The 23,754-nt window shown below is 39.7% G+C and overlaps 1 protein-coding gene and 1 long non-coding RNA gene across 3 annotated transcripts in view; one reads left to right on the forward strand and one right to left on the reverse strand.

Moving 5' to 3' along the window:
* The window catches only part of SORBS2 (sorbin and SH3 domain containing 2), a 272,899-nt gene extending 270,705 nt beyond the window's left edge, over positions 1–2,194 (reverse strand). For both annotated transcript variants that reach the window (XM_043513619.1, XM_038400107.2), the window contains exon 1: positions 1,658–2,194. The gene's annotated coding sequence lies outside the window, so the exon portion shown is untranslated. The remainder of the gene's footprint in view (positions 1–1,657) is intronic.
* LOC122459987 lies at positions 58–21,193 on the forward strand. Its single transcript, XR_006280990.1, has 3 exons — positions 58–111; positions 19,261–19,480; positions 21,033–21,193. It is a non-coding gene; the product is annotated as an uncharacterized LOC122459987 (long non-coding RNA).
* Positions 21,194–23,754: the final 2,561 nt, after the last annotated feature.

Below are 23,754 nucleotides of genomic sequence, written 5' to 3' on the forward strand. Positions count from 1 at the left end.
CATCCAGTTAATTATAAACACTTATATAGCACTGTAAACGTATATGGCACTCTACAGACAAAGAACATACAGTAGGATGCCTACAAGACTAAACACAGAACAGTGATTCAGGTAAGGGAGGTGTTTCATGGATAATTATTGGTGAAGAGATAAACACATAATTCATGGAAGATGTGGCTTTTCTGAAGGAATGATTTAGAGGAGGCAGGGGACAAGAAACTTCCATTTCAGTAGCAGTGTTTTCAAATGTAACATTTAGTTCTGTATGCATTGGCTGGACACGCTCACTTTGAAAACCTCTTGGACTTTGGCTCCCAGTTACTGCACCATCTTATACAATAGTGACTTGTTACTAATTTACCTTTGTAATTATGTACTGGGATTTGTAATAGTTAATCTCATGCTCAGTCTATTGTCTAAGTATATGAGGTAGCGAGATTTAAATCTGTACAACTGTTAAATACAACTTAATGCAAACATTGCATTAACACATTTTACAAGTGTAAACATAAAGAATCAGAATTCCTGGTGAGTTGTCAGTGAACAGTTTTAATCCATTTCAGATGTTCAATGTTATTATGAGCAGTCAGATATGATGGTATTCAGTAAGAGAGTTCTTACATTACAGAGGCTGAAATGCTACCGGTTAACATAATTTAAACATTTTCAGATCACTGGCTGTGCCAAAGGATTATAGTTTTATTGACCAAGTTCAATCTACATAACTGCTGTCTGCCTCTGAGACTGTCAATTAATCGGATTATGTTTTACTTGTCAAGCGGCAATTAATTTTGGAATTGAGTGTCTATAATTTTAGCACATAGCCATTCACAAGAACTATCATATTCAAATATTTCTGTGCACTGGTCTTAGCATTTTTATTTTATGTAGCACTCACAGCAGCTAGCATATCAGTGAGGTTGTGCAATAAAAGAAGTTTAACCATCTTATACTATAACTGTACTTGTGCTCCATGTGGAGTGCTGGCTTCCTTTCTTTTCCTGAACTCCAAATTGAGGGACACAATGGATGTGTTGTGCTCTGTGCTAGCATGGTATGCATGATATCTTTGAAAAAGAGGTGTGAGCAGCATCTATTACCTAGACTCTTAACAGTACAAGTACCAGAAACTAATCAAACACAGCACTGGGGCATGCAGTTCATAAAAACTAGTGCAAAGCCTGCTTTCTATTATGACCTACATACTGCACAGCAGCAGTTGGACAGTTTAAATCTCGTTTCATTATTAAGGTTGAGCACAATGCATGTACTGCAATGCCGGGGAATTGAATGATTTTAAGGTTTTTCAAATAAAATAGTCACAAGTTCTATAATGTTTCATATCCCACATAATTCCTACAACACAGGTCACAGCAGGATACAAAAAATCTCTATTGTGTGTGGGTAAAATGTGTATACATGACTTCGTGAACTGTTCAAAATGAATTATTTCAAAACAGCAAATATTTGGAAGGGTGCATTACAATATTTGACACAAATAATCTGTAAAATGATCGATCAATGTAATTCAAAAAAAGGTTCTAAACAAGTCACTGCCCAAATCACCTTTTAAGGGTAAATATTTTGTAGATTGGTCTCACTTGCAGGAAGTTTCGCTCAAGGTATTTACACAACTGAAAACAAAACAAATGCTTACCTCTTTCACATAAGCCGAGATGTACAGTAGCCTCCTTCTATGAATAAGTCCACAGGCAGATGCTCCTAAACCAACAATCTGTTAACAGGAAGCATGTAAACCTGGTTTTTACAGCCTACAGTCTAGAGCCCATCTGAACTGCACACCTGCTTCTTCAGCAGCGCCTGCTCATATAAAACAGCAGCGCACAAGAACAATGTTGAGAGAGGGCAACACCCTTCTTTCGGGGCAGCCGCTTTCACTCTGAGCAGCTAGCGAGCTGTTGAGATAACATTGCAGCGAAACCTTGCCTTTACAAGTCAAAAATCCCACTCCACTGCTGTTAGCAGATATGCAGCATTATCACTCTGCATTCCACCCTCTCAGATCAGCTCGTGGCAGCAGCAGCCACCAGCTTGTCCAAATGGCATCTTGAGGGCATGCTCAGCTGTAATAAGTATTCACTAATATGCCTGGTTCTTCTGTTCCCTGCGAATAGATTTTTGTTTATTCTGTGGTAAAGCACAGCGCAATATGTCACACTGTTTTCCATAAGCAAAATGGCTGGTCCTTTCAGCAGTGCTGCAGACAGCTCATTGGGTTCCACTGGCTTTTTGTAGCCATGGCAACAACCAACAGACAGACTGATCCAGCAAGCATGGCTGATCATGTGCACATCTCCAGCACAGAATGTTAATTATTGGGTTTTTTCTCCTGTACTGACATTATTTTAATTTCTGAACATTTTATGGACACATTCAGATGCTTCTTATTTTTTCCCACTTGCTTTTGGGATTACACAGAATTTTTGGTAAGTAGGTGAAGGGCCATATGCGTTATATAAAATGTTGGTAAGAAGTGAAGCGTCATGGCAAATGATCCCAGCCTCATAAAAGGCAAATTGTCATATAAAATAAACTATTGATTAAAAAACAGTCCTGTATCTTTGATGTTCAAATTGTGATACTTCTATTTACAAATAAAATGTGATATTTAAGAGTGAGATACCATCATCTCAGATACAATTCTCTAACAACACTGGAAAACATTGGCTTTCTAGTGGTGACCACTTCCTACCCAGTATCCTTCATCTCAATCTATTTATTTTAAAAAAATCTACATAACATATTAATTATACACACTGTATTTTCTACATCATTACACACTGGGGGCCCAGCAGGGAACCTGTCAGTGGAACGCAAGCAGGGAAGCAGGCCCAATATGTCTGATTTCAGACATTTCTGTCTGATTCTTCCCTTTTCAGGGTAGAAATATTCCAACTGACTTCAAACGTTTGACTTCAATGGGAATTATATAGTGAAGGTGAAGATTGGACCACAGGGGACTAGTGATCTTCTTTCCAGTACTCTGCAGCTTGTCCTTTGCTTTTTATGACCACTACAAAGAGATGCTCTGTGTTTAGAAAGAATGCCAACATGTCAGATTTCAAGCACATTCTAGCACATTTGAGGAAGATGCTGTAACATATATCATTGACCACATATCTAACATCAATCCCAGTTTATTGATTTTTCACCTTCTCCATTGACTTTCCAGAATGGAGGAAGAGTCCTTTGCTGATATTTATTTATTAGTATATTCCCTAGAAAACAATGGCATCTGATGCTAAGGATCAAACTGTCTTCAAGTGAACAGTGTCTCCAGCTACCAAGCACAGATTCTTCGTGCATGACTATTGTCCAGTGGTGCTCAGTTTTCAGCAGAAAGGGAGGGAATTTGCTGATTTTCCAACTGATTTTAAAGCTGTTGGCTGGGAAACATTAAACCACTTGAACAATTTATTTACTGATGTGTACTGAACATTACAGGAAAATTATTCTGCATCACTAAAATATCATTTCAGTAACTTTTTCTTTACAGGACAACATAACGTGGATATTGGGCCTGATACTCCCTTTACAGTTGTTTAACATTGATGTAGCTCCACTGACACCATTGGAGTTGCTCTCGATTTACAGCACAGTAAGGAAAATCAGAATCAGGCTGTTTTTCTACTCCATATAGGTTCATGCATTGACCCATTAGATCATTTGTAATGCTACTATATTCATTAGCATTTACATAGGCTGCACTGTAAATAAATTAAAGAACAGTTTACCATCCAAATTTTAATCTTTTTGATCTGATGCCCATACTCATGGATATCTTAAATCCAGAATGGAAGCACAAGGCTTTTGTACAACATTTTTTCTTTAGGTTAAAGAATGCACATATGGGATGCAAATCTGCAGCATTCAATATTAAGCGTCCAACCTTGTATTCCTCATGGACTCATAGCTCCAATTCAAATCAGTGTGAGATTTGCCTACACAAGGATTAGGCCAAAAGTGGCTATGTGCTTTTTGTGTATTTGTGGAATACTGGTTAGATGGAAGGCACGGTGAGAAGCACAATATAAGAATGTGAATATGGTCCCAATCCAACAAAGCACTTAAGCACCAAGTCTGAGATCCTTACCACCACTCAAGCCCCGTTATGCAGGCTAAAAAGGCTAGAGTGGTGTAAAGAGGCCTTTAAATCACCATCTGGCCAGTGAAGGATTTCTGTAGTGTAGACACTATGGAGATAGCCATAATCCTGCCTCCTGGAGACACCCTCACAAGACCCAGTGTAGGTAGGGTTGCCAGGCATCCAGTTTTTGACCAGAATGCCCAGTTGAAAAGAGACCCTAGTGGCTCTGTTAAAAGTCCAGTCAGCGGCGCAGCAGGGCTAAGGCAGGCTCCCGACCTGGTTCTGCATGGCTCCTGCAAACGGCCGGCATGTCCCTGAGGCCCCTAGGCAGAAGGGCAATCAGGGAAGCTCTGCACACTGCCCTCACCCCCCAACGCCACCCCTGCAGCTTCCATTGGCCAGAAAACATGGCCAATGGGACCTGTGGGGTGGCGCCTGCAGGAGCAGGCAGGACCCAGAGGCCCCTGCCCCTCCACCTATGAGCCAGACATGCCAGCCACTTCCGGGACCCCCGTGGAGCCTGCCTTACTCAGCTATGTCACTGACCGGGAGCCAACTGAGGTAAGCGCCACTCAGATGGAGCCCGCACCCTGCACCCCCTGCCCCAGATTGGAACCCCTAACTGCCTCCCAGAGTCCGCAGCCCAATCCCCTGCCCCAGCCATAAGCCCCCTCCTGGAGGCTGCACTCCCTCCTGTACTCCCTTCCTGAGCCCCATCCTGCAACCCAAACCCCTCATCCCCGGCCCCAACTCAGAGCCCTCAGCCCCCCCATACACACCCAACTTCCTGCCCCAGCCTGGAGCTCCCTCCTGCACTATGAACACCTCATTTCTGGCCCCACCTCGGAGCCCTCACCCCCTCCCACACACCAAGAGAGAGGCTGCCGTAACTCTGACAGGCCCTCAGGCTATCTAAATTATGCTGCAGTGTCTCTCCAATCTCTGGAACAGTCCAGATACAAGAGACTGCAGGATGGCTTAAAGGTACCGTAGCTGGCCTTGCTCTGTCACCCCTCCCGTCCCCATGATGCAATTTCCATGCTGCCCCAAGTAGAGGCACAGCACAGACTCGCATCCAAAGTACATAGTCATTTTTGACCTCAGGGGGACTACTTGTACCTAGTGGGCATTTGTTTGCATCAAAATCCATCACCATTTGGAAAGAAGCTAAAAGACATTGAATAGTGCCTGTTCCTTCGTGCTTTACCTGGTAGTGTGCTATGACATCTCATTTTCAAGACATAAGTGGCAGGCATTACTTGCAGCTTTATCTCAAGAGAGATACCTCACATATAACATTGTAATTCACCTCCTCCAGTTGCCATTTTTCCTCCACAAACAGTAGTTTCCAATTGTCTCAGACCAGCATGAGTTACAGCACTTAAAAAACTATACACCTTCCTTCCCGGTTGCCTTCATAAATAAACTCACCAAGGATCATTCTTCATTCATTTATTCATTGTTTCTCCACATAGCACAAGTTTAAAATTTAACTTCTGCATTTAAAAACCATACTAATTGTTAATTATAGTGTATTCTTAAATTGTCTTTATAGCCATAAAACATAAATATGAACTGTATCAAATTTCAAATGCAGTTTGCACCAAAGGACAGCGAGTGTCACAAAAGCAAATTCCAGTTAAGTAGCAATTACAGGAAAATAAAATTATCCTTCTTGATATAGAATTGCTGTAATTATTCCTGGATGTAACTGAATATCCAAATAGAAAAACAAATAAAAAACATGCCTGAATATCATTAGCACAATTAGAGAGCTTTTTGACCCTGTTTCCATTTCCTTAATAATTTGCATGGTAGACTTAAATGAAAAAATGTCCGTGCAAAGATAGGTTTCAGAGTAGCAGCCGTGTTAGTCTGTATTCGCAAAAAGAAAAGGAGTACTTGTGGCACCTTAGAGATTAACAAATTTATTAGAGCATAAGCTTTCGTGAGCTACAGCTCACTTCATCGGATGCATTTAAATGCATGTAAATGCATCCGATGAAGTGAGCTGTAGCTCACGAAAGCTTATGCTCTAATAAATTTGTTAGTCTCTAAGGTGCCACATGCAAAGATAGTTGGGCTGCTCTGATAGACAACATAGTTTCTCAGTTTACAATGAAAATGGAAGTACTTTGTTAACTTTGCACCTTTACAAAAAGATTTAAATGCACTTGATAAATATGAGTTATTAAATTCCCAGCTCCTAGGACAGTAGGTAAATATCTAATCATTTATAGATACGTAAACTGAAACACAGATTATCATTCTTCCCAAGGTCATATAGGAAGTCAGTGAGAGAGCCAGGAATAGAATTCTATAGTTTGACCCACATTCTTGCCACTACACAATACATGTCTCATAATGCAAAACACTATTATCATTAATTGTACATTATATAATATCTTTTTCCAAAGGGAACTGGAACACTGCAGAACTAGAGTTAATTTTATGCAGTGCCAGACTTGTTCATAGATCCTGCACCTGTTTGATTATTCTCTCTACATATTTTCAAGTTCCTATCAGCAACATCCCTGAGATTGCTTTCATAGTTACTTCCATCAGATAACTGCGAAGGTGTTCTGATAGGTGTTACTATATAGATTGTGCAGAGCATATACAATAATGAGGCAGTTTAAGAGCTTTTTGAACTGCATGTGTGGGTTTAAATAAAATACCCACAAAATCACTTCAAAAAACATTTGCTAGAGGGCATTTGAGGAAAAAAGAATTGAAGGAAAGTTGCCCTCTTTTTAAATATAATCATATGGATCACACCCAACTTGCCTCTAAGGCAGGCAGTTCATACACAGCATGGGGTACAAAACCATGGCAAAAGGAATAGAAAACACTGATCCTATTTTCCCCTTAAAAGTTTATAGGATTTTCCAAGAAGACCTCCAAATTACCCTTATAATAAAGCAGCAAGGCATCTTAAACTAACAGTTCTAAAATTCTGTACTATTTTTTATATATTATATATATATATATATATATATAATTGCAATGATCTCCTTGCAGTACTAGTCTGGTTCTACTGCATAAATCATGGTAATATATTTAAGTAAAATTACAGTCAACATCAAAACACTGCCATAAATTCAACTATGCTACATTTTATCTTATTTCTACAAATAGATAAAAGTCCCTTAAATTTAGTTAAAACTGTAGTCAGAGAATTTTTTCTAGACTTCCATCAAGCCTTTGATTCAGTGCATGAGCGAGTTTATGGGATCTGATAAGGTGACTCAGCATCCCTCAGAAGATAGTGTCATTGACAGACGAGCTCTATAATGAAATGGAAAGCTGTGATTGAGTCAATGGTAGATACGCGGCATGGTTTCCTGTCTCCACAGGAGTTCGGCAAGATTGCATTCTGTCACCATCATTGTTCAGTATTGGCATTGACTGGCTGATGGATAAGGCAGCAGTTGGGGGCGCTGAGCTGAACATTCTGCTTTTAGATCTCAAGTATGCCAGTGACACTGGGGTTTTGTGGGTTTTTTGGATCAGTCTGGTGAATTGCTGCACTGATGTCTGATCTGGTTGGGCAAGAAGCAGTGCACATTGGTTTGGTTATTAATCCAGGTAAAATGAAGTCCCTGGCCATTACCATCAAGCAGCCTTGAGGTCCAGATTACAACCAGCTCAGGATTAACCCATCCAGATGGGACATTGAGCGGGTGGCAATAGTTAAGTATCTAGGAAGCTTCAGACTGTACTGGATGATACTCAAAAGCTGTGGACACTTGTGTAGCAGCAGCTGCTGCCAAGTTTTGGACCTTCACTGCCTTAGTTTACCCAGTAGTCTCTGTTGGACTGTCATGACCTCAAGTTTGCTACAAAGCTGTAGATCTATAGAACCATGCTTATACCAACTTTATTGTATGGAAATGAAACATGGGCATTGAGGAAAGCTGAAAAACATTGGATTAAGGTTTTCAATTCTCGTTGTCTTCATCAGCTGCTCCATACCAAATTGCAGGACAGGATCAGAAATGAGGATATTCAATGCTGAACCAGGAAACCCCGCACTGGTTCAGTTTCAGCAGCTTTCTTGTATGGACATATTATTAGAATGGAAGAGCAACAAATTCTGAAGTGTGCTTACTATACAGCCAGCTATCATGTGGGCCTTAAGGTGGTCTGTTTTTTGATGTCCTCCTTAAGGACCTCGTCAGAGATCGATTCCACTTGATCCACAAGGAGGCCATGTTCTTTGGGATTTGCCATGATGATGGTGCTATAGCAGGGGGAAATATAGAGAAAGGGGCTCAGAATTTTCTTTACCGACATTACTTTGCCAGTTATTAATCTTATTTATGAAGTAGTGATTTACCACAATGGCATGTTTATCTTGTCACCACAGCAGTCACTCGTCGCAACAAAATGTCTTATGTTTTATGATATCAAGCATATATCATTAATGTGAGCTATGGAATAGATCAGTGATCTGTTTTCAGATCTCTGCAGTGGAATTTTGAAGAGGACAAGAATGAGTAGGAAATCACATAGCCATACAAGAGGAGACTTGAGGAGCTTGGCTTGCTTAGCCTAACAAAAAGAAAGATGAGTGGAGATATGGTTGCTTCCTACAAATACATCAGAGGGATAAACACCAGGGAGGGACAGGAATTAAAGTTAGAGACCCATTTTGGCACAAGAAAAAATGGATATAAACTGCCATCAATAAGTTTAGGCTTGAAATTAGATGATGGTTTCTAACCAGCAGAGGAATGAAGAACCTTCCCAGGGAAGTAATGGGAGGCAAAAAAACTAACTTGTTTCAATTCTGAGCTTGATAAGTTTATGGAGAGGATGGTATGAAGAGATTGCCTACAATGATGTATGGTGCATATGTGACTGCCATTGGCAAATATCTGCAATGGCTGGAGATTGGACACTAGATGGGTAGAGCTCAGAGTTACCACAGATAATTCTTTCCTAGGCGTCTGACTGGTGGTTCTCACCCACAAACTCTCATGGTTTAACTGATTTCCATATGTGGGGTCAGAAAGGATTTTTCCCCCAAGTCACATTGGCGGAGACCCTGGGGGTTTTCACTTTCCTCTGTATCATGGCATACAGGTCACTTGCTGGCTTGAACTAGAGTAAAAGGTGGATTTCTCTGTGACCTGAAAGATTTGAAGACTTTAGTAACTCAGCCAGAGGTTAGGGGCCCGCAACAGGAGTGGTTGTGTGAGGTTCTGTGGTCTGGAATGTGCAGGAGGTCAGACTAAAACATCATGATGGTCCCTTCTGGCCTTAAAGTCTATCATATAGTATATAACACGGATATACTAGGCTTTCTCCCCACCATGCCCTAAATGAATACTTTATGTACAGTTTCAGTTTAACCAAAATATAGCAAACTTTCAGAACAAAGCTTCTTCCGGGTGAATGAGTGGTTCCAATAAAACAAAAAAAATCTTTTCACGCTCCCTCCCCCCGGGATTCTCAGTTGTCACTAAAACAAATCTGAACCTAAACCAAACTAGCTATGACTAGAAACAATCACCAAAATACTGTAATAAAGGCTGTTTTCATGGTGTTGCCAGAATGATCAGATAAGAAACTACTAGAAAGTCTCATGGGACAGTCTGCCTTTGTAAGATTTCCAGTCCTGATCTGCACAACAGAATACATAGGCTAGTTCTCTTAACTACCCAACCTTGAAGGTTCTTATCTGAAGTAAAGAGAATCTTTGAACATCTTGAGGTTTCCCCATCACTTGTACCTGTTGGGTAAAACCCTGGCCCCACTAAAATCAAAGGCAAAACTCCCACTGACTTCAGTCAGGGGCAGGATCTCATTCCTTGTATATTGTGCAATGGATAAAGGAGGCATTTATATCATTTTGGATATTTTTAACCCTTAACAATGTTACAGTACATTAGCTGAATAATTTCAAACCTACAGACACCCCCTGCAGGGGTACCCAGAGTTATTAGGCACATCATCACCACTTCCTCTTGGTGTGAGGAAATCTTGTCTGTGCCTACTGTGGATCCATGCCTAGAAATCACCAATCTCTGGCAGCACAGGCACTGGCTTCCAGGCCTCCGCAGGCCTTGCTCTTTGTACACGTAGCGATATGCACACAGCAACCCTCGAAGTCCTCAGCGCAGCCCCTGCAGCGTCCAGCCTATAGGCACCAACTTACTCAGGTACTGGGGGGTGCTTGACCCCAGCTCTGCCCCAGGCCCCGCTCCTTCCTCCAAGCCCCAACCCTGCCCCTGCTCTGCCCTAAGCCCGTCACTCAAACATTGTGGGTTTGAAAGTGAAACTAGATCTCAGCCAATAGTGGGTTGGATTCTGCTTAGGATAGACTGAAGAAAGAAGCAGAGAGAAATATGATAGAGAGAGGAAGGCAGAAAAATTCTAATGAAGAAATAGAGCTTTAGCCCACCCTACTCATGGAAATTTGGTGTCAATCCTAACACTAGTCGACAGCATGAGCTTCTTTATAACACCTGACCATGTACCAGAACCACTTTTTGTCTCTCACAGTGACAGCATCGCCTCTCCCACAGATCATACTGGCTCAGGAAAGTTTTCTTCCTAAACCTCAAAGACCTCTAAACCCTGTTACACAGACCAGACATTTTTAGAAATACTCAATTAGTATGTTATTAAGGGGCACCTGGGGTTCCTTTGTTTGGCTTTCTTGTGTTCTAAGAACAGTTCCACAGAATGACTGGAGGACAGGGATAGTTCAGTGGTTTGAGCATTGGCCTGCTAAACCCAGAGTTGTGAGTTCAATCTTTGAGGGGGCCATTTAGGGATCTAGACCAAAAATTGGGGATTGGTCCTGCTTTGAGCAGGGGGGGTTAGACTAGATAACCTCCTGAGGTCCCTTCCAAGCCTCATATTCTATGATCTTGTTTTGTGATCTCAAAGTATGCTTCTTGGTGAGTCTGCAAAGCCAGGCTGAGCCATGTATAATGGACACAGATGCGAGCTCAGTAGCAACAGAACCACATCTGTTCATCAACGGAAGATGGTACAAAGGTAGTTCTCCTCCTGCTACTTACCAAAGCAGTTTTCTCCCCGGCCAGGAAGCAACCTCTTCCCTGAACTCAGAATTCCTTCCCCAGACAAGGGTCCATCCCACCATTTGGAAGAAGCCACACTTTCAGGGTCTGTCTGTGGGAATGCCAGGAAAAATTCAGCACAATAACTCTCTTACACTGTGAAAAAAATTCATTTTCTATAATGTATCGCACTGGATTGTGCAAAATACTAAGGATGCAATAATCACCCCGAAAAGACAGTTTCTAATTACTTTGGACTTGTGTCTTTTCAATTGTCTTCTGTGATGTGTCTTCTAGAACTTTTCCAGGATCTCCCTTAGGAAGCAAGATACCTCTTGCAAATATGGCAAAGTGGTGTGAGCAACTGTGGGATCTGTTTTCTTGCTCCCTTTTCTTCTTGGAATCTTGAGATTTTCAGAATGAAGCAATGGCTGGAGAAGTCTCCAAAATTCCTCCTCCTACACTTTTGAATGCTTTAAGACTCCCTTTTCACAACAGCATGCCCTAGTTACTTTAGTCCCTTTCATTCTATAAGTACCATGTTATGGCTTTGGCATTCATTTTGTTATAATCTCTGAATGTCAGATGGGATATTTGGTAGCTTTCTTGACTTTGTTGGAAAAAACAATTAAAGTGATTCAATATTTGTTAGTTAAAATCAATTAGCTGGACTGAATTCAGAAAACAATGCCCCCTAGTAGAGCTTAAATTAAGGCAAAGAAAAGAAATTGTATTTTTATTATAGAAAGACCAGCAAAATTCATTGCATTTCATAGGTCTTTCCCCCCCACCCAAAAAAATTATAGCTATTTCCCAGGATAATACAGATGAGATTTCTTGCTTGCAGTGAATTTTGGTGATTAATACCATGGTTGCAAAGGAAATCAATTTGCTGAACAAAGGAATCACTTTCTCAGCATCGTTAAAAAAAAAGAGAAAAACAGAGAATATTTCAAAAAATAAAATCCTGGCACACTGTTATAGATATAGGCAATACTTAAAGGCTGATAAGGATCATTCAGCATGAGAAAGAAAATGTCCCAGTTATAACTGTGCCACCATCACATTCAGAATAATGACACTGAGCTGGTTTGGTGAAACAGAGCCAGAGTGCAATATGGTCAATTGGGAAACTCAAGTTCAAGAGAGATTAGGTTCTGATACCAAAGCCAGTGACAATATTTTATTTTAGGATGATGTGAAAAACATGAGGAGGTACTACTAAATGATCCAAAAATATTGCTTATCTGAAAAACACCAAATTCCCCACCATATAGCTAGAAGCACTGTGCAGACTGACAGTAGCCCAAAATATAGAAAAAAGAGTAAATTAGGGCTTGGCTACACTTGCAAATTAATTCAGATTAAGGTTGAGCATGAATTTAAAGCGCAACAACCATTCCTACATAATTCCATATGTGGCACTCTTCTACAGGAATCTGAGTGCCTTGCTCCTGTTTATCTTAATCCACTTTGCATTAAGATAAAGAGAAACAAGACATTCATTCCAGATTAAGTATGTCCACAAATGGAATTATTCTGGAATAACTACTAAGGAATAATTTCATGTATAGACAAGCCCCAAAGAAAGGCTGTGCTGGCTTTTGTTGATGTGCATTATGTCTAAATGTATATAGATTCAAAAAATGAACGTTATATAAGTAAAGATCTGCCTGACTAGCCAAAATATTATCACATCAACACAAAGTCCAAGTAGCTTCAGTTTGCACTGGGGAGCTCCTTTGAGGCTTGAGATTGAGGAAGGAATCCTGAGATCAGCCATTGTATGATTGCTACTTCAATTTCAAGGCTGGAGTAGCTTCTGTGACTCTTGCATGTACATGACAGGGTGGGCAAAGGCTTGTGGGTCCACACAGTGACAGACCAGACCAGCCTCAATGTGCCCCAGAATCACCACTGTGCAGAAGAAAGCAAGGACTCTCTATGGATTTGGGCTCCATGGTGCAAAGAGGTTGTCCACCCACTGTGTGGGCTCCCCCAAATCCTGTCCCACTACATATAGAAGGGATGTATCAGTTCTGCTGGCCAGCCATATTGATTGATGTTTGTTATTCAGTTTGATCTCTGAGAAATCAATATGTTGAGCAGAGGAAAAATAAAATTAGTGGAAATATTTCCCTACTCTCTTATTAATTATAGATCTGGCATGATAGAGATATCCCTCATTACAAAGTAAGGGGCATACACCACTTGTACTATGTCCTCTACAGACTTCTCCATATCTATCAGTCATCAATTCTCTTGTCTGAAGCTTCATCCAGATGCTCCTCTTCTCATTCACAAGATGTCTGATATGTCTAAAATTCTGTATGAGGTAGCCCACTAGATATGGACCATGATTGATATTCAACTTTTTCATCTCTCACAAACCTTGGGTCTACTCTGTAATATGTGTATTGTGTATGAGGACAGATGGTTCAGGATATGCCATATACATGGTAAAGGACAAAAGAAACCATGTCCCACTAGGCCACTGACAGAGTAGCCCACTGGCTATTCAGGATTTTCTCTTAGAGATGCCTGAAACCCGGCTATCTACTTGGCCAGGCCAGAATCAATCATACCCTGACTTCAGTCTAGAAAAGATGATAAGCATCTTGTGTGTGTGCACAATTCTCATTCCTTTAACGTCAAAACCCAACCCAATAGTGATATTGAGCATGCTCACCAAATGTATATTGTATGATGTTGATACAGAAACCACCTGGGTTAAAATGCCATGTTTTATCAACATAGCATGAGATCCTATGTCAAACCATGTGGGCCATAATCTGCATGAAAACAGAAGTCAACAAAGACAGTTAAATTGTGATAGTTACAGCAGAAGCTAGACAAGTATTTGCTTAGTTTGCATGGGAAATATGAAGATTAGCAGGGCAGGCTAACACTACCACTGTTCCCAACTTCATCTTGTTGTGGGACAAAAACACACACAGTTTTGACACAGGACACTTCCTATACCAAAAGGTCAGATACAAATGACTCAGCTACATCACTACCCAATCTTTTCTTAGTAACATGGAACTGAATACCTGTCTTGAGAAAAACTGGGCTAATAAAATGTACACCTCAATCACTGGACAGAGAGAAAAGCTTGTCTCTTTCACCAACAGAAGTTGTCCAATAAAAGGTATTACCTCACCCACCTTTTTTCTCAAGCATCCAGGGACCAACACAGCTACAATAACACTGCAAACACCAATTGATTATAGTATGATTTCAGCATGCAGAAGATGGGTTGGTCCAAGTCACTATTTGGATGGGAGGTTTCCAGAGTACATCAAAATGCTGCAGAAAATAACACTAAACCAACACGACTGGATGGAACTATAGGACATTGTTTCTAGAATTGCAGTCTTCCAACTGAGATGTAAAACTAAAGTCCTCTTTATAAGTATGTGTATTAACCCAGAAAAATTACAAACTGGGTAGATATATTCTGTCTATTTAAAGTTTCGTCTGCAGTTTCAGTTGGATATGAAATAGTCCACTTAATTTACTATCCAAAATTGTTGCAATGTGTTGCAGTGCACTGTTAAACTTTTATTGCATTTGAGTGATTTTAATTCAGTTGTGGGTGGAGTGATCCCTGCATAGTTTGTAAAGAGCTTTGGGATCCTTCTCTATATTAAACATACACACCACTGAGGATACAGAAATGAAATATTTTATGTCCCTGAAAGAGCATAACAGCTTTGCTAGACTGCAAGTAATAACAGGTCATCCACAAAGGGGAATGCAAATACTCTCTCTCAGTGTTATAACATCTATTGAACCAGTAGGAGCAGTGTATGTGTTGAGGGTAATATACATGAAGAACATGACCCAAATTTGGTCCTTAGATATTATCTGCAATAATTATTGACTGAAAAGGAAGCAGCATGAGTCTACTAAAGTGAATGAAATAATTTCTTGTACAAAATACACTTTTTAGAAAATCCATTTTCAGGAAGAGATCAAACAAGCTTTAGATTTTTCTCTTGGTTGGAAAGACCTGACAATTCACTCATGATTCTTCTTTGTTCTTCCAAATTGAGATTTATGTGATCATCTCAAAATCTCAGAAATAAAGGGACTGATTATCCTGTCAGCTGCATTCAAAGTGACTTTACCCATGACAAGTGGGATAGTCAGGCCAAAGTAGCTTTTGCTTATTTTGCTGAATTCTTTACATTCCACCTATGACAAACATTTCATTTTTATACATATTCAAGGATCTAACTTTAATAGACAATACAATAACATTGCAAGGCCTGGTGCCCCTTCCCTACTTAATTTTCCCATTTGTACCTTGTGCTATGTAAGATGGCAGGAGACACAGTGCACTATGACAAGTTTTCTCTCTTTCTGCTCCTCAAATCTTGGCCAAGTTGTGTGTCTGCTCAATAAAGAAGAAATCTACACTCTGGAGCTCTTATTTTATATTCTGCACTTAACCATGAAGGAATGCAGCTATGCAAGACAGATCCGTTCTGTGTGAGGGAACATTGCTCCGACTGTGCTACCATCACCTAAATACACTAGGAGAAGTTAACAGTAGAAGGAAAAGATTTAAATGAAAATTGTATTGATTTTTTGCACAGTCTTTTCTTTATTATAAAAAGAAAAGGAGTACTTGTGGCACCTTAGAGACTAACAAATTTATTAGAGCATAAGCTTTCGTGAGCTACAGCTCACTTCATCGGATGCATTTGGTGGATTTTCCACCAAATGCATCCGATGAAGTGAGCTGTAGCTCACGAAAGCTTATGCTCTAATAAATTTGTTAGTCTCTAAGGTGCCACAAGTACTCCTTTTCTTTTTGCGAATACAGACTAACACGGCTGCTACTCTGAAACCTGTTCTTTATTATAGTACATCATGGATAATATAAACGAGAAAACTGAAATCTATGAGAAAACTTTTCACTAGCAATATGTTAGGTACACAAACTATTTAACCTATAATAACTGACTGACACATTACTTAATTATATTAGACACACAGAAAGATACATTGAGTGAGCTCCCATTCATCTCACCCTCCTGTTTTTCTCTCCTGCTATGCCAGCACTCCCAGTCCTTTCATCTCTCCTTTTAATTCCATGCTCACCAGTCATTATCTTTCTTTCCTTAGTCATGATCTCCTGTCTCTTTTTCTTCTGTCCACCTTTTTTTGAGTTCCATCCTCTTCTGTGACTCCCTGACATCTTTTCTGTACCTGGACATTTTAGTATGTTCCTTTCCCTCTCACAGGTTTGTACTGTCAACCCATTACTTGAATTTATCTGTCTTGCTTACCATTCCAGTTTCACTGCAACTGCCACAGGAAGTATGGATGAAAGAGATGAACACAGAAAAGGGACCCCCATTTGCTCACCTTTTAATTTTTTTTCTTTAGAGTTGTATGATACAAAGAACAAGATGATAACCAATCCACTCAAAATAGAGAGCAGTTTCCTAGACTCAGAACTTGGAAGCTTTGCTATTTGTCTGGTTAGATTGGCCAGTTTAGTGATAGAATACTTCTTGGGCCAGTCCTATCAGATTAACACCTCTGAAAGTGAACTAAAGGATATTTTTGATTAACTGCTACATTAGAAATTTCCCCTCCTGCACAAACATGGCTTTAAGCCCACCAGAGTTTTCTGGATGCTCACAATTTATACTGAAGCCTCCTGTGCTGTATTTTTCAAAAATACTAATCAACTGTTCAAATCAAAATTCAAAAGTATTTTAAAGAACAGTATCAGCTACGAAGTATGCAGTCATTAATCATTAGCCTAAAGAACAGGTGGGTGAGTGAGTGTACAGGTGCCAAATAAATATAACAATGAAACCTATTTTCACTAACATTCCTTGCTGGACAGGGCAAGACAGTAGCTTATAATGATAATACAATCCTTATTATCTAGCTTCAACATGGTTCCAAAGTGTTTTGTGGAGGAGACATTTTAAAATAGGAAATTTCTCAAAGGTGGGATTAAACTTTATTGTCAACTCTAAGAAATGGGCAGCAGCTACCTCTGCCAGATGAGGTCACAGATCAATCTTAAAACACCTCGGTCTGAGTATAAATACCACCACACAGCATGTCTAAGTAATGTGAACATGTCTGGCTGGCATAGCTACAATAACTAAGTTGATAAGGTACCAATCAGCTTATCCACAACATTCTTTTCATGAAGAGGTCATTGCTCCTTTTGTTCCACAAAGTGCAACAATGCTAACACATTCCACAAGCTTCTTAATCAAACAATTTTAACAAGAGCATTTACGTCACAGTTTCGGTAGCTTATGTTCTTTGAAGTGGCACCCCACAAAACAAGTTTTTTGTTAAAAATGGTGTCTACAAAATAGATCCTGTGCCATATCAGTTGATCAATTTATTATGGAGACTTCCAGGTTCAAACTTACCTTCCATTGTAAGCATGATTGGGGGGTTCTTTTAAATTTAATTATGAATTTAAAAAAAACATGTTTTATTTTTAGCCATAAGTAACTGTCAGCAGTCTTACCTCTAACTTAAATTTCTGTGCATCTTTGAATAGAGCTAGACACAATACCGGCACTGTGAAATTGGATGTTTAAAAAAAATCTGTAACCAAATCCTTCTTAAATGCAGCATTTAGAGTTAAGAAAAGTATGGTACATTTCTATCTTACATATAGTTTGCAATCTGGAACATTCACAACAGAAACAATTTGATTGGCACTTTAAATAAAAGGGCTCTGCACTTGTATTTGGTATAAATGTAACAGGTCCCAAACATGTCTTTTTTTTTAAATAAACATAAATTGAAAATATTGGGACTTTTTCTTCTTTGGACCCAGATATGATTTGAATAAGGCCATACTCCTACCACGAGAAGCACTACAAGGAAAGCAATCTCATTGTTTCCAGCACAAACATGAACAAAATACTGAAGTATCCCAGTATTTGGCTTTATGAAATGTTAATGATTAGACTATTCAGCGCCATTTCTTGGAGGTGGCTGCAGACAAAGTATAGTGTAGGAGCAATACAGAAGATATTGTATATGCATGAGTGAGGGAAGAAAGAACACACATACAAAAATCTCAATATATTCAAGATTTAGAAGCCCAAGCCAGTGACATTATTTCCATGGTAACTAAAGTACTTCAAAGCAGGGGAAAAGCAAGTGAGATCTTAAGGATAGAACCAGAGGCAGATTCAAATACAACATATACCACTCTGAGGGTCAGGGCCCCAGGATGAGAGACTTGCACAATATATGGGTCTGCAGATCCGGAGTCTCACGGCTTAAGGATTTTAGGTTCAGTAAATCTGCTACCCATCAAAACTATGGATCAAAAGGGAGTGAAACACAGAACCAGACCATCATGGAAGAACCCCTCATGAGCTGCCCATCTGTTGCTCTAATTGGCCTCAAACTCCCCCTCCCCTCAAAAAAACCCAAACCCTCCTTATCTGGCTATTGCACAACAGATTGTTGATTGCTGTTCTAAGACATATTCTGGGGGTACTTAGTACACATTGTATAGCCAAATCTCCTGAAGTCATTAGATGTGGGTCCAGCTTTTCACACCCACATGTTCCTATGTCACATTTGAAAATGGGTCATAAGTTCCTAACCAACATAGGAGCTCTTGAAAAACAGTACCCTTTGTGATTAGCACAAAGAACTTGGATTTTTTTCCTGTCTTGCTTGAGGTGACAAAGCAACTCTATGGCAAAGTCACAGTTTGTATGAACCTAATTTTTCCCGGTCTGTAAAATGGAGTTAGTGATATTTATCTACCTACTGCTCAGGGGAATTGTAAAACTAAACCAATTAATGTCTATAAATCAGTAAGAGATCTTCAGAAAGAAAGTGCAGTGTATTATTCTTAATTAATTGTGCTTAATACAGTATTTAAATGTTATGTCAATAAATAACTGTTCAAGTCCAAAGAACATTTTAGCTGACATTTATGTTTCACTGATGAGTTTTTAAAAATTCCTCCCCATAATGTTTCCTGCCAGGGCTTTATGAAAACTGCTACCTCATAAGTTTATACTGTGCCACGTGCATAAGATTATGGACAGCGTGTAAAATATGATTTTTGGTCTTTACTGAGTATCTGTTCCCCTGCAGGAGGAGGAAAGGAGATGGGAGAGTACAGAAAGTCACTAACAATTTGTAGGAAAGGTCAGTGTCACCTTCTGCCAGCTGCATGAAACAGCTGATTCCCTATCTGCACATCCCATCTCTGGAGCATGCAGCCACTAAAAATCCATGACCAAAGGACACACAGGCCTTGGCTTGAAGTCAAACTGGCCTTCCAGAGGAACACATTACATCAGGTGTTTTAAAGGTAAGCTGTAATGTACCAGGTAAGGTAATTTCTTCACCTTGGACAGAAATTTAGATAAAGGTCAATGGTTAAACGTTTACCAGATGACCTTTAGTAGCAAGTGATATTCTGCTTTTAAAAGCAGTGAAATCTGAATCACAAAATTCAAACCCAGTTATGAATTCCCATCAAGGTATTCACAGAAAGGATTTTAGTGTGGATTACCTCTACTCTAAGCACTTATAATCAAAGTTTTCAATACTGAACACAAAACAGCACACGGAGGTCAGACTAAATCAGGGATTGGCAACCTTTGGCATGCAGCCATCCAAGGTAAGGCCCCTGGCAGGCTGGGCCGGTTTGTTTACCTGCCGCGTCCATAGGTTCAGCCGATTGCAGCTCCCACTGGCCGCAGTTCACTGCTCCAGGCCAATGGGGGCTGTCAGAAGCAGCGGCCAGCACATCCCTTGCCTGGAGCGGTGAACCGCGGCCAGTGGGAGCTGCGATCGACTGAACCTGCAGATGCGGCAGGTAAACAAACGGGCCCGGCCCGCCGAGGCTTACCCTGGCGGGCTGTGGGTCAAAGGTTGCAGATACCTGGACTAAATGATCACAGAGGTCCCTCTTGGCCTTATGATGTGTGAGTCTAACTTGAAAGACTAGTGTAAGAAAACATTTGTAAACCAAAAGAGTAGAAAAATTATATTATTATTTTAAAAACAATACATCCCAGCATCTGGAACGCATTGCTTGCCAGTAGAACTCACTTTTTAAAGAAAATGATCATGCTGTATTACTACAATTGGATACTTATCCCTAAATATATATTAACTGATGTTGTATTAGGTTTGTATAACATACCAGAGAAATCCATTGGTCCACCTAGCCTGGTATCCTGATTTGACAAGTAGGATATGCTTTCCTTCAATGGGAATTACAGCAACTACTGGTAGGTTTTGCATGAAGATGAATATCCCTATAAGTTTTCAACCTACCATAGAGCATAGCCATAAGTGTTACTCTTATGCATGTGTATATGTATCACATTTGTGTACATCCCCCCTCCACATCCCTCTAGTAAACAATTGGCCTCAAATGATTTTCTGTGACATTGAATGGTGAAATCCACAAGTCAATTATTTCTTTAATAAAATACTTCTCTAATTCATTTTTTTCCATTTTAAATGTGTTGATTTTATAGTTTCCTTTACTGGGATCTTCCTCCCCATGTAATATGGTGGAAGTGCATTTCATTTTACTAGAACTGAAACTTGTAAGTTTTCAAGTAATCACCCAAGTTAATTATGGCAACAATACTACAGCTTACAGTAGGCTTTATTCTACACATTGAATCTATCTACAATAAAATGTTAAAAGGATTCGGAAAAATGTATACTTTCTGACAGCATGCAGAGTACCTGCTACTTACACATACACGCAGCACTGTGCTCCAAACAATATCAAAGGACAACATTTCACAAGCACTGCCTGAGCTATTCTGCTACACCTGCACAACGGCATATCCGGAAACACTACTAGCCACTTAACATTGTCATTCCTTTAAATTCTTTAGATTACTATTCTTGGGAAGAGGTCCTTCCAAAAATGGTGAACAGCCCTGTGGCAAACAGACTGGTATCCCAACTATTAGCCTTCTTGGATGCCTAACAGTTCCATGTTTCTAGGAACACCTTTGCTACAAAGCGTCAAATATATGTGCCCTCTGGATATTGTACACAATTTTGATTAGTGAACCTTTAAGATAGCAAAATGTCCCAGGAGCAACATAACTATCTTAAATAAACTAGTAGTTATGGTACACATTGCTTGTTGGTTTTGTTTCCTTTCTTGCCTGGGTATATTGTAGTATAGGGCTGTTCAAACTTCACAGAGAGCACTGTGAACTTTGATCCATGTTTTTGCAAAAAGTTATCAAGCACAGTTTGCAACACGATACCATTAATGGAAGCACTGTGCTGTCTGTTCTTATTTCTGTTCAACTGAGATTCAAAGAGCATTTGTGACCAAGCCCAAAGCATTTGTTTTAAGTGGAGAACTCAATCATCGCATGCATAAACTTGTTGAAAACAACATGAACATATCGTAGAATTCATAACAGGCTATCTTCTACATCTCTAACATGGCAGCATTCAAGACTTTGTTCTATAGAATATCAACTCTTAATTCGGATACTATGAGGGTCCAATGCATAATTAAATTCCTCTCTCTAGCTCTATTACTCTTCCCTGGGAGAATATCTTTGATAGGTTTTCTGCCTATTTTAGAACAGGACAGCAGCACAGCATGGAGCTTCACCATGGGGCAGGACTGCAATTTTACCCTTAAAAATACTAAATTAGCAACCCATTATTTAAATTCCACTGAATGTGTCTGAGCAAACAGGAACTGATTCCATCTGGTTCTCTTCACAGGGGATCACAAAACAGGATAGGCAGAATCATTCATAGTAATGTACTATTTGAACAGCTTAATTTCTATTCAGGCTAAAAAAAAAAAAAAAGAAAGCAGACCCTGGCGCCAAAATCAGTGGATAGCATATGGTTGTTTAAATTACATGGCAGGAGAACAATTGGGGAAGAGATGACAATCGGTGTTAAAGGCACAAGGTGTTTATTCCACTTTTTATATTGGTAAGGTTGCTGTTGACAGCTATAAAAATTACACACATTTTAACCATTCAGTATAAACTAGATAGAAACCTGGCTGTGAATTTTTCTGGTATTGATTAGATCTCTGAAGGCTTCGGTTGGACATGAATAAAAGCAAACAATGTTTTATTTGCTAGTATGTGTCTGTACATGCAGTTTCCTTTTTCCAGATATGGGTATCTAACTTTAGACACCCAACTTTATATTTAGATGCCTGACCTTGAGTTTGTTGTGCTTCTGCAGCTCCCATTGATGTGAATGGGTGTTGTGTGTGCTTAGCATCTCTAAAAATCAGGTCAGTGTTATTTAGGGTGACCGCATAGGATGCTGGGTAGGCTATGTTTGCAACATGTCGTTAGCACTTGTATGGGCAGGTGAGTTCTTCAAAGCACAATAAACATTAATTAAATCCTCAAAATGCTCCTGTGAGGAAGGTAATTAAGTATTGTCTCCATTTGATTGATGGGGAAATGGAGACAAAAGTCAAGTAATTTGCCCAAGGCCATTCTGCAAATCCGTGGCAGACAACCGTAGAAACCTAGAGCTCCTGGTTCTCAAATCCATGGTCTCTCTACTACCCCATGCTGTCTCTCTTAATGTAGGGCAATGATTTCCAGTTTAATGCCATGCTCCAGCTGTATAATTCATAGCCAGTTAAAAATGGGTTTACATTTAATATAACTACAGTATGCAGTAAGACCCAGAAATATGATTACAGCTTAAATCAAGTTTGGGATAACTATTTTCTCCTATTGAGTTACTTATTAAGCCATCAAACCAAGGCTGATGAATGCAAGTCTGTGGCACCCTTTACCTCCCAAATATATAAAAGGAAGATCATCACTACCATACTTTAAAAATAAATGCATTTGCCAATTTTTTTATGTCCTCAAGCCAAAAATAAAACTTAAGAGCTGTCTGCTCTAGCGAAGAGCTACCTGGCTCTGAAAGTGTTTTTGTTGACACAGTTAACTGGCTCCTGCAGAAGTCATGCTAGTAAAGTCATCACAGTCACCAGGTAGTAGGTGACCTATTAGAGCATGGTAGTGATTAAGGGTGGGATTCTGAAAAACAGGTAAGGGATTTAGGAGCACCAGTCCCATTGATCTTGTTGGAACTGATGCTCCAAAGTCATATAGGCACTTTTGAAAATCTCCCTTTTAGACACCAGCCCTTGGTTTCCTCTTAGTTCTCATAGGATTGTCATATGCAGTGCTGTTTTGTTGTATGATTTTACTCACATTTTGGCAACATTAAGGATTGAAATTTTGCATGCCTCTGCATTTACATGGATGTATATTGAGAGATGGGGCTTGATTTTTTTTTATTCCTCTTATAGCTGTAGAAATGGGGCAAGAATTATTTGAAGAGGGAAAGGAAGTTATCTTAATATAGCTACCACAAACAAGCAGAGGTAATCTGGAAAGTCTAGAAAACTTTATATACCTACATGCCCATGTTGTGTCCTTGTAAAACCAAACCACAATAGTTACAGGTTTGCCAGAATGAAAACATAGCTGTTTATGTCACTCTGATTTTTATTGAACGTGAAAAGAAAAACTCCACCAGAATGCTGACATAGTAAACTTTTAAACACTTAATAATGAATCTTAAGTAACAGACGCT

This window comes from Dermochelys coriacea, chromosome 4 (assembly GCF_009764565.3).
Source record: "Dermochelys coriacea isolate rDerCor1 chromosome 4, rDerCor1.pri.v4, whole genome shotgun sequence".
Classification (NCBI taxonomy): Eukaryota; Metazoa; Chordata; order Testudines; family Dermochelyidae; genus Dermochelys; species Dermochelys coriacea.